Raw genomic sequence first — 10,361 nt, 5'->3', positions numbered from 1 at the left:
AACTTGAGCAAGAGCCTCACACTCGCCCTTTTTTCATATCCCGAAGAGATCTCCTCATGGTCTGTAGATCAGTCCTGCCATACCTAGGACCCGAAACATAAGCCGAGTTTGTGTTTTCAGACAACTGTCCAAACAGCCCTGGCCTACACACCCTACAGGCTAAAGCCCCTGGAGTCAAACCTGACGACTGTGCTTGCCCTCTCCATGGAATTGTATGTGCCCATTCCAATGGCCACAACCCTACTAATAGGATAAACCTCCAAAGTGCCTAATCCCATCTCAATATTTGTGACTTCCCAGGACAAACAGGGGCAATCTGTGCACATCTGTGCACCTCCCTGCACTCAGACACGTAGACTGATGTCCCCAGATGTAGAAAGGAACGAACAGGCCCCTAGGAACCAATCGGATCCATTGCTTTTGTTTCCAGGTATCTCTCCTCAGAGGCCTGGATTTCAATAACAGCATATGGCTGTTTCCTGACTCACCCATCAGAACAAATCTCATCTAAACATGGGAAACTTGCACGATGGAGCTGTGTGAAAGCCTCTCTTTAGGAGAACCCTTCAGGGCCACAGTGCCACCGCTTCAATCCAAGGTCTCCATTAACAGAAAATCATATTAGGACACATCCACGGGAGAGTCCATTTCAACTCAGCCTCCTTGGTTGCTCCCACAGATCCAGCAGATCTAACCTGTCTTGTTGACTGGAGACAATTGGAATGCGACGTGGGCTACCCAGCCATCCATCCTTAGAACCCTGCTCGGAATCGTTGTCCTGGAGCCAACCAGCAGGTCTCAATTGTCCTGCAGAAGAATCTTTGCAGTTGGGAGCTTCTCACAACTCCCATCGTGGGAAAACCCCCATGGCCTCGTGATCCACCCCCCCTTCAAGAAGGGGCCATCAGGAACAGAATGACCAACCTGAGCGATCATCTGATCATCGCCCTGACTTCAGATGCACGAGATCTTGATTCAGGTCTGTAGATTGTGCCTGCCACATCCTCACCCAGAAACCGAGGCCTAGCTTGGGTTCTCAGACTTCCGTCCTCGGACTACTGGTCCACAAGCCCTCCAGTTTGGCAATGCAGACTACAATGCAGCACTCTGCCTGCCCTCCAGAAGAAAAACATTGCCATCTCGGGCTTCCCATAACACCAAATGAGGATCAACCTGCATGCCATTCGGCTGTACCCCAAATATATAGGTTGACCTGGGCACTAATGCCCTTTCTGACACAGCCTAAGCCTGGACCTCCTGGCCCCAACCAGACAGCTGGCCGCACACTGAGCACATCGGACCCACCTTGGCCTTAGGTCGTCATCTCTTCTCAACCTCGATTTTCAGGCTTCAGAACCTAGAGCTTGAAGTCCGGAATTGTGATGCCACCAACGTTGGCTTTCTTTTTCAATATCCCTTTGGCTATTCGAGGTCTTTTCTGGTTCCATATAAATTTTAGCATTATTTGTTCCATTTCTTTGAAAAAGATGGATGGTACTTTGATAGGAATTGCATTAAATGTGTAGATTGCTTTAGGTAGCATAGACATTTTCACAATATTTATTCTTCCTATCCAGGAGCATGGAACATTTTTCCATTTCTTTGTGTCTTCCTCAATTTCTTTCATGAGTACTTTATAGTTTTCTGAGTATAGATTCTGTGTCTCTTTGGTTAGGTTTATTCCTAGGTATCTTATGGTTTTGGATGCAATTGTAAATGGGATTGACTCCTTAATATCTCTTTCTTCTGTCTTGCTGTTGGTGTAGAGAAATGCAACTGATTTCTGTGCATTGATTTTATATCCTGACACTTTACTGAATTCCTGTATAAGTTCTAGCAGTTTTGGAGTGGAGTCTTTTGGGTTTTCCACATATAGTATCATATCATCTGCGAAGAGTGATAATTTGACTTCTTCTTTGCCGATTTGGATGCCTTTAATTTCCTTTTGTTGTCTGATTGCTGAGGCTAGGACCTCTAGTACGATGTTGAATAGCAGTGGTGATAATGGACATCCCTGCCGTGTTCCTGACCTTAGCGGAAAAGCTTTCAGTTTTTCTCCATTGAGAATGATATTTGCAGTTGGTTTTTCATAGATGGCTTTGATGATATTGAGGTATGTGCCCTCTATCCCTACACTTTGAAGAGTTTTGATCAGGAAGGGATGTTGTACTTTGTCAAATGCTTTTTCAGCATCTATTGAGAGTATCATATGGTTCTTGTTCTTACTTTTATTGATGTGTTGTATCACATTGACTGATTTGCGGATGTTGAACCAACCTTGTAGCCCTGGAATAAATCCCACTTGGTCGTGGTGAATAATCCTTTTAATGTACTGTTGAATCCTATTGGCTAGTATTTTGTTGAGTATTTTCGCATCTGTGTTCATCAAGGATATGGGTCTATAGCTCTCTTTTTTGGTGGGATCCTTGTCTGGTTTTGGGATCAAGGTGATGCTGGCCTCATAAAATGAGTTTGGAAGTTTTCCTTCCATTTCTATTTTTTGGAACAGTTTCAGGAGAATAGGAATTAGTTCTTCTTTAAATGTTTGGTAGAATTCCCCCGGGAAGCCATCTGGCCCTGGGCTTTTGTTTGTTTGGGGATTTTTAATGACTGTTTCCATCTCCTTACTGGTTATGGATCTGTTCAGGCTTTCTATTTCTTCATGGTTCAGTTGTGGTAGTTTATATGTTTCTAGGAATGCATCCATTTCTTCCAGATTGTCAAATTTATTGCCGTAGAGTTGCTCATAGTATGTTCTTATAATAGTTTGTATTTCTTTGGTGTTAGTTGTGATCTCTCCTCTTTCATTCATGATTTTATTTATTTGGGTCCTTTCTCTCCTAGAACCTAGACCTTATCCCCAATCACGGCCCGGAATTGAAAATAATGCAGAAATCAGAACTCTATCCCCATGGCAAGAAACCTTGTGGTTGGCATGTTGTCCAAGGTTCAGTGTAGTTGAAACCAGTGTGGCCCATGAGGCCCCGCCCATGCTTGCGGGCCATATTGGTACAAACACACATTGTGACCCTCAGCCTGAGCCCAGTCCTCAGGTATGGACTCTCAGTGTCTGGATGGAGAGACAGCATATTGGGCTTGCCATGCCCCTAGGCCTCAATTTTTAAACATAGTTCGGGTTGTGTCTTCACTCTTCCCCAGGGCTCAGCTTTGGAATTCCTCTTTTGGTGGGACACCTGAGGTAACAAACCTTAAAGGAGTCCTCCCATCCCACATATTGACGAAAAACAATTGGGATCGGGTCAAGTCCACAGAATGCAAGATTCGTCCATGGCCCATGAGGCCTCCCCATCATTCCACGGCCATCGCTGATAAAAAATCCAGAGACAAAAGCCGGAGCACACGCCTCAGACTCGCTCATTCTTCATATCCTGAAGAGTTCTTCAGATAAGAACCTACACGGCACTCGAATGCACGCAAAATATATAGTCTAACCTGGGCACTAATTCACTGTCTGACAACTTGAGCCAGGACCTCGTGACCAACACCCAGACAGCTGACCGCACACTGAGCTCATCAGACCCGCCATGGCCTTAGGTCATCATCTCTTCCCTACCTCAGTTTTCAGGATTCAGAACCTAGACCTTAACTCCAATCACTGCCCACGGGTCATTGTGATGCAGTAATCAGATCTCTTCCTTACCCATGGCAAGAATCCTTGTGGTTGGATGTTGTCCAACGTTCATTGTGGGAGAAACCAGCATTCACTCTGAGGCCCCGCCCATTCTTGAGTGCGTCGAGGGCATAAACAAGCAATGTGACCCTCAGCGTGAGTCCTGTCCTCTAGTACGTCCTCTCAGTGGCTGGACCATTAGATGTCATAATGGGCTTGACATGACCCTAGGCCCCAATTTTTAACCAGATTTCTGGTTGTCCAGTTGCCCCTCCCAGGGCTCTACTCTGGAATCCCTCATTTGGTGGGTCACCTGAGGTTGAACAACAATTAAAACAAATCAACAGCAACAGAACAACGGACTTCTTCCATCCCACAGAATGACCCCAAACTCTTTGGACGGGGCCAAACCCCCAGAGAGTAAGAATCGTCCATTTCCCATGAAGTCACCCGGAAATTTCAGGACGATGAGTGATACAATATCCAGAGACAAAAACTTGAGCAAGAGCCTCACACTCGCCCTTTTTTAATATCCCGAAGAGTTCTCCTCATGGTCTGTAGATCAGTCCTGCCATACCTATGACCCGAAACATTAGCCGAGTTTGTGTTTTCAGACAACTGTCCAAACAGCCCTGGCCAACACACCCTACAGGCTCAGGGCCCTGAAGCCAAACCTGACGACTGTGCTTGCCCTCTCCAAGGAATTGTATGTGCCCATTCCAATGGCCACTACCCTACTAATAGGATAAACCTCCAAAGTTCCTGGGCCATCCCAATATTTGTGGCTTTCCAGGACAAACAGGGGCAAACTGGGCCCATCTGAGCTCCTCCATGCACTCAGACCCGTAGACTGATGTCCCCAGAGGTAAAAAGGAACGAACAGGCCCCTAGGCCCCTATCGGATCCATTGCTTTGGTTTCCAGGTATCTCTCCTCAGAGGCCTGGATTTCATTAACAGCATATGGCTGTTTCTTGACTCACACATCAGAACAAATCTCATCTACACATGGGGAACTTGCACGATGGAGCTGTGTGAAAGCCTCTCATTACGAGAAGCCTTCAGGGCCCCAGTGCCACCGCTTCATTCCAAGGTCTCCATAGACGCAAAATCATATTAGGACACATCCACGGGAGAGTCCATGTCAACTGAGCCTCCTCGGTTGCTCCCCCAGATCCAGCATATCTAACCTGTTTGGTTGCTTGGAGACAATTGGAATGCGAGGAGGGCTACCAGCGATCCATCATTAGAACCCTGATCGGAATCTTTGTCCTGGAGCCAACCAACAGGTCTCAATTGTCCTGCAGAGAATCTTTGCAGTTGGGAGCTTCTCACAACTCCCATCGTGGGAAAACCCCCATGGCCTCGTGATCCACCCCCCCCTTCAAGAAGGGGCCATCAGGAACAGAATGACCAACCTGAGCAATCGTCTGATCCTCGCCCTGACTTCAGATGCACGAGATCTCGATTCAGGTCTGGAGATTGTGCCTGCCACATCCTCACCCAGAATCCTAGGCCGAGCTTGGGTTCTCAGACTTCCGTCGTCACTCTACTGACCCACAAGCCCTCCAGTTTGGCAATCCAGACTACAATGCAGCACTCTGCCTGCCCTCAGAAGAAAAACATTGCCCTCCAGGGCTACCCAGAAACCGCAAATGAGGATCAACCTGCAAGCCATTTGGCTGTACCCCAAGTATATAGGCTGACCTGGGCACTAATGCCCTTTCTGACACAGCCTGAGCCTGAACCTCCTGGTCCCACCCAGACAGCTGGCCGCACACTAGCACATCGGACACGCCATGTCCTTAGGTCGTCATCTCTTCTCAACCTCGGTTTTCAGGCTTCAGAACCTAGACCTTATCTCCAACCACGGCCCGGGTTTGAAAATGATGCAGAAACCAGAACTATTTCCCCATGGCAAGAAACCTTGTGGTTGGCATGTTGTCCAACGTTAATTGTTGGAGAAACCAGCATTCACCCTGAGGCTCCGCCCATTCTTCAATGCGACGAGGGCATAAACACGCATTGTGAGCCTCAAGGTGAGTCCTGTCCTCTAGTACGTCCTCTCAGTGGCTGGACCAGTAGATGTCATAATGGGCTTGACATGTCCCTAGGCGACAATTTTTAACCAGATTTCTGATTGTCCAGTCCCCCCTCCCCACGGCTCAACTCTGGAATTCCTCATTTGGTGGGACACCTGAGGTTGAAAAACAAAACAAAACAAATCAACAACAACAGAACAACGGACTTCTACCATCCCACAGAATGACCCCAAACTCTTTGGACGGGGCCAAATCCCCAGAGAGTAAGACTCGTCCATTTCCCATGAAGTCACCCGGAAATTTCACGACCATGAGTGACACGATATCCAGAGACAAAAACTTGAGGAAGAGCCTCACACTCGCCCTTTTTTAATATCCCGAAGAGTTCTCCTCATGGTCTGTAGATCAGTCCTGCCATACCTAGGACCCGAAACATAAGCCGAGTTTGTGTTTTCAGACAACTGTCCAAACAGCCCTGGCCAACACACCCTACAGGCTCAGGCCCCTGAAGCCAAACCTGACGACTGTGCTTGCCCTCTCCAAGGAATTGTATGGGCCCATTCCAAGGGCCACTACCCTACTAATAGGATAAACCTCCAAAGTCCCTGAGGCCATCCCAATATTTGTGGCTTTCCAGGACAAACAGGGGCAAACTGGGCGCATCTGAGCACCTCCCTGCACTCAGACCCGGTGACTGATGTCCCCAGAGGTAAAAAGGAACGAACAAGCCCCTAGGCACCTATCGGATCCATTGCTTTGGTTTCCAGGTATCTCTCTTCAGAGGCCTGGATTTCAATAACAGCATATGGCTGTTTCTTGACTCACCCAACAGAACAAATCTCATCTACACATGGGAAACTTGCACGATGGATCTGTTTTAAAGCCTCTCTTTAGGAGAACCGTTCAGGGCCCCAGTGCCAACGCTTCATTCCAAGGTCTCCATAGACACAAAATCATATTAGGATAAATCCACGGGAGAGACCATTTCAACTCAGCCTCACGGTTCCTCCCCCAGATCCAGCAGATCTAACCTGTCTTGTTGCGTGGAGACAATTGGAATGCAAGGTGGGTGACGCAGCCATCCATCCTTAGAACCCTGCTGAGAATCATTGTCCTGGAGCCAACCACAGGTCTGAATTGTCCTGCAGAAGAATCTTTGCAGTTGGGAGCTTCTCACAACTCCCATCGTGGGAAAACCCCCATGGCCTCCTGATCCAACCCCCCCCCCCCTTCAAGAATGTGCCATCAGGGACAGAATGTCCAACCTGACCGATCGTCTGATCCTCGCCCTGACTTCATATGCACGAGATCTCGATTCAGGTCTGTAGATTGTTCCTGCCACATCCTCACCCAGATACCTAGGCCTAGCTTGGGTTCTCAGACTTCCGTCCTCAGACTACTGACCCAAAAGCCCTCCAGTTTGGCCATCCAGAACTACAATGCAGCACTCTGCCTGCCCTCCAGAAGATAATCATTGCACTTGGGCTACCCGGAAACCCCATATGAGCATCAACGTGCACGCTAATCGGTTGTACCCCAAATAAAAAGGCTGACCTGGGAACTAATGCCCTTTCTGACACAGCCTGAGCCTGGACCTCCTGGCCCCACCCAGACAGCTGGTCACACACTGTGCCCATCGGACCCGCCATGGCCTTAGGTCGTCATCTCTTCTCAACCTCGATTTTCAGGCTTCACTACATAGACCTTATCTCCAATCACGGCATGGGTTTGAAAATGATGCAGAAATCAGAACTCTTTACCCATGGCAAGAAACCTTGTGGTTGGCATGTTGTCCAAGGTTCAGTGTGGTTGAAACCAGTGTGGCCCATGAGTACGCGCCCATACTTGCGGGCCACATTGGTCACAAACACACATTGAGACACTCAGCCTGAGCCCCGTCCTCAGGTAAGGCCTCTCAGTGGCTGGATGGAGAGACAGTATATTGGGCTTGCCATGCCCCTAGGCCCCAATTTTTAACCATAGTTCCGGTTGTCCCTTGACTCTTCCCCAGGGCACTGCTTTCGAATTCCTCTTTTTGTGGGACACCTGAGGTAACAAACGTGAAAGGAGTCCTCCCATCCCACAGATTGACGAAAAACAATTGGGATCGGGCCAAATCCACAGATAGCAAGATTCGTCCATGGCCCATGAGGACTCCCCAACATTCTACGGCCATCGCTGATACAAAATCCAGAGACAAAAGCCGGAGCACGCGCCTCAGACTCGCTCATTCTTCATATCCTGAAGAGTTCTTCAGATAAGAACCTACCGGGCACTCGAATGCACCCAAAATATATAGTCCAACCTGGGCACTAATGCACTGTCTGACAACCTGAGCCCGGACCTCGTGACCAACACCCAGACAGCTAACCGCACAATGAGCACATCAGACCCGCCATGGCATTAGGTCATCATCTCTACCCTACCTCAGTTTTCAGGCTTCAGAACCTAGACCTTTTCTCCAATCACTGCCCAGAGGTGACTCTGATGCAGAAATCAGAACTCTTCCTTACCCATGGAAAGAAACTTTGGGGTTGGCATGTTGTCCAACGTTCAGTGTAGGAGAAACAAGCATTCACACGGAGGCCCTGCCCATTCTTGAGTGCGACGAGGGTATAAACACGCATTGTGACCCTCAGCGTGAGTCCTGTCCTCTAGTACGTCCTCTCAGTGGCTGGACCATTAGAAGTCATAATGGGCTTGACATGTCCCTAGGCCCCAATTATTAACCAGATTTCTGGTTGTCCAGTCACCCCTCCCGAGGGCTCTACTCTTGAATCCCTCATTTGGTGGGACACCTGAGGTTGAAAAGCAAAACAAAACAAATCAACAGCAACAGAACAATGGACTTCTTCCATCCCACAGAATGACCCCAAACTCTTTGGACGGGACCAAACCCCCAGAGAGTAAGACTCGTCCATTTCCCATGAAGTCACCCGGAAATTTCACGACCATGATTGACACGATATCCAGAGACAAAAACTTGAGCAAGAGCCTCACACTCGCCCTTTTTTCATATCCCGAAGAGATCTCCTCATGGTCTGTAGATCAGTCCTGCCATACCTAGGACCCGAAACATAAGCCGAGTTTGTGTTTTCAGACAACTGTCCAAACAGCCCTGGCCTACACACCCTACAGGCTAAAGCCCCTGGAGTCAAACCTGACGACTGTGCTTGCCCTCTCCATGGAATTGAATGTGCCCATTCCAATGGCCACAACCCTACTAATAGGATAAACCTCCAAAGTGCCTGAGCCCATCCCAATTTTTGTGACTTCCCAGGACAAACAGGGGCAATCTGGGCACATCTGTGCACCTCCCTGCACTCAGACACGTAGACTGATGTCACCAGATGTAGAAAGGAACGAACAGGCCCCTAGGAACCTATCGGATCCATTGCTTTTGTTTCCAGGTATCTCTCCTCAGAGGCCTGGATTTCAATAACAGCATATGGCTGTTTCCTGACTCACCCATCAGAACAAATCTCATCTACACATGGGGAACTTGCACGATGGAGCTGTGTGAAAGCCTCTCATTACGAGAAGCCTTCAGGGCCCCAGTGCCACCGCTTCATTCCAAAGCCTCCATAGACGCAAAAGCATATTAGGACAAATCCACGGGAGAGTCCATTTCAACTCAGCCTCCTTGGTTGCTCCTCCAGAACCAGCAGATCCAACCTGTCTTGTTGCTTGGAGACAATTGGAATGCGAGGTGGGCTACGCAGCCATCCATCCTTAGAACCCTGCTTGGAATCGTTGTCCTGGAGCCAACCAACAGGTCTCAATTGTCCTGCAGAAGAATCTTTGCAGTTGGGAGCTTCTCACATCTCCCATCGTGGGAAAACCCCCATGGCCTCGTGATCCAACCCCCCTTCAAGAAGGGGCCATCAGGGACAGAATGTCCAACCTGAGCGATCGTCTGATCCTCGCCCTGACTTCAAATGCACGAGATCTAGATTCAGGTCGGTCTGTAGATTGTGCCTGCCATATCCTCACCCTGAAACCTAGGCCTAGCTTGGGTTCTGAGACTTCCGTCCTCAGACTACTGGCCCACAAGCCCTCCAGTTTGGCAATCCAGAACTACAATGCAGCACTCTGCCTGCCCTCCATAGGAAAAACATTGCGCTATGGGGCTACCCAGAAACCTCAAATGAGGATCAACCTGCACCCAATTTGGCTGTACCCCAAATATATAAGCTGACCTGGGCACTAATGCCCTTTCTTACACAGCCTAAGCCTGGACCTCCTGGCCCCACCCAGACAGCTGGCCGCACACTGAGCACATCGGACCCACCTTGGCCTTAGGTCGTCATCTCTTCTCAACCTCGATTTTCAGGCTTCAGAACCTAGACCTTATCTCCAATCACGGACCGGGTTTGAAAATAATGCTGAAATCAGAACTCTTTCCCCATGGCAACAAACCTTGTGGTTGGCATGTTGTCCAAGGTTCAGTGTAATTGAAACCAGTCTGGCCCATGAGGCCCCGCCCATGCTTGCGGGCCACATTGGTCACAAAAACACATTGTGACCCTCAGCCAGAGCCCAGTCCTCAGAAAAGCCTCTCAGTGGCTGGATGGACAGACAGCATATTGGGCTTGCCATGCCCCTAGGCCCCAATTTTTAACCCTAGTTGCGGTCGTGTCTTCACTCTTCCCCTGGGCTCTGCTTTGGAATTCCTCTTTTGGTTGGACAC

The sequence above is a fragment of the Mustela lutreola genome, chromosome Y (genome assembly GCF_030435805.1).
Source record: "Mustela lutreola isolate mMusLut2 chromosome Y, mMusLut2.pri, whole genome shotgun sequence".
NCBI lineage: Eukaryota > Metazoa > Chordata > Mammalia > Carnivora > Mustelidae > Mustela > Mustela lutreola.
This window is presented reverse-complemented; position numbering follows the sequence as displayed.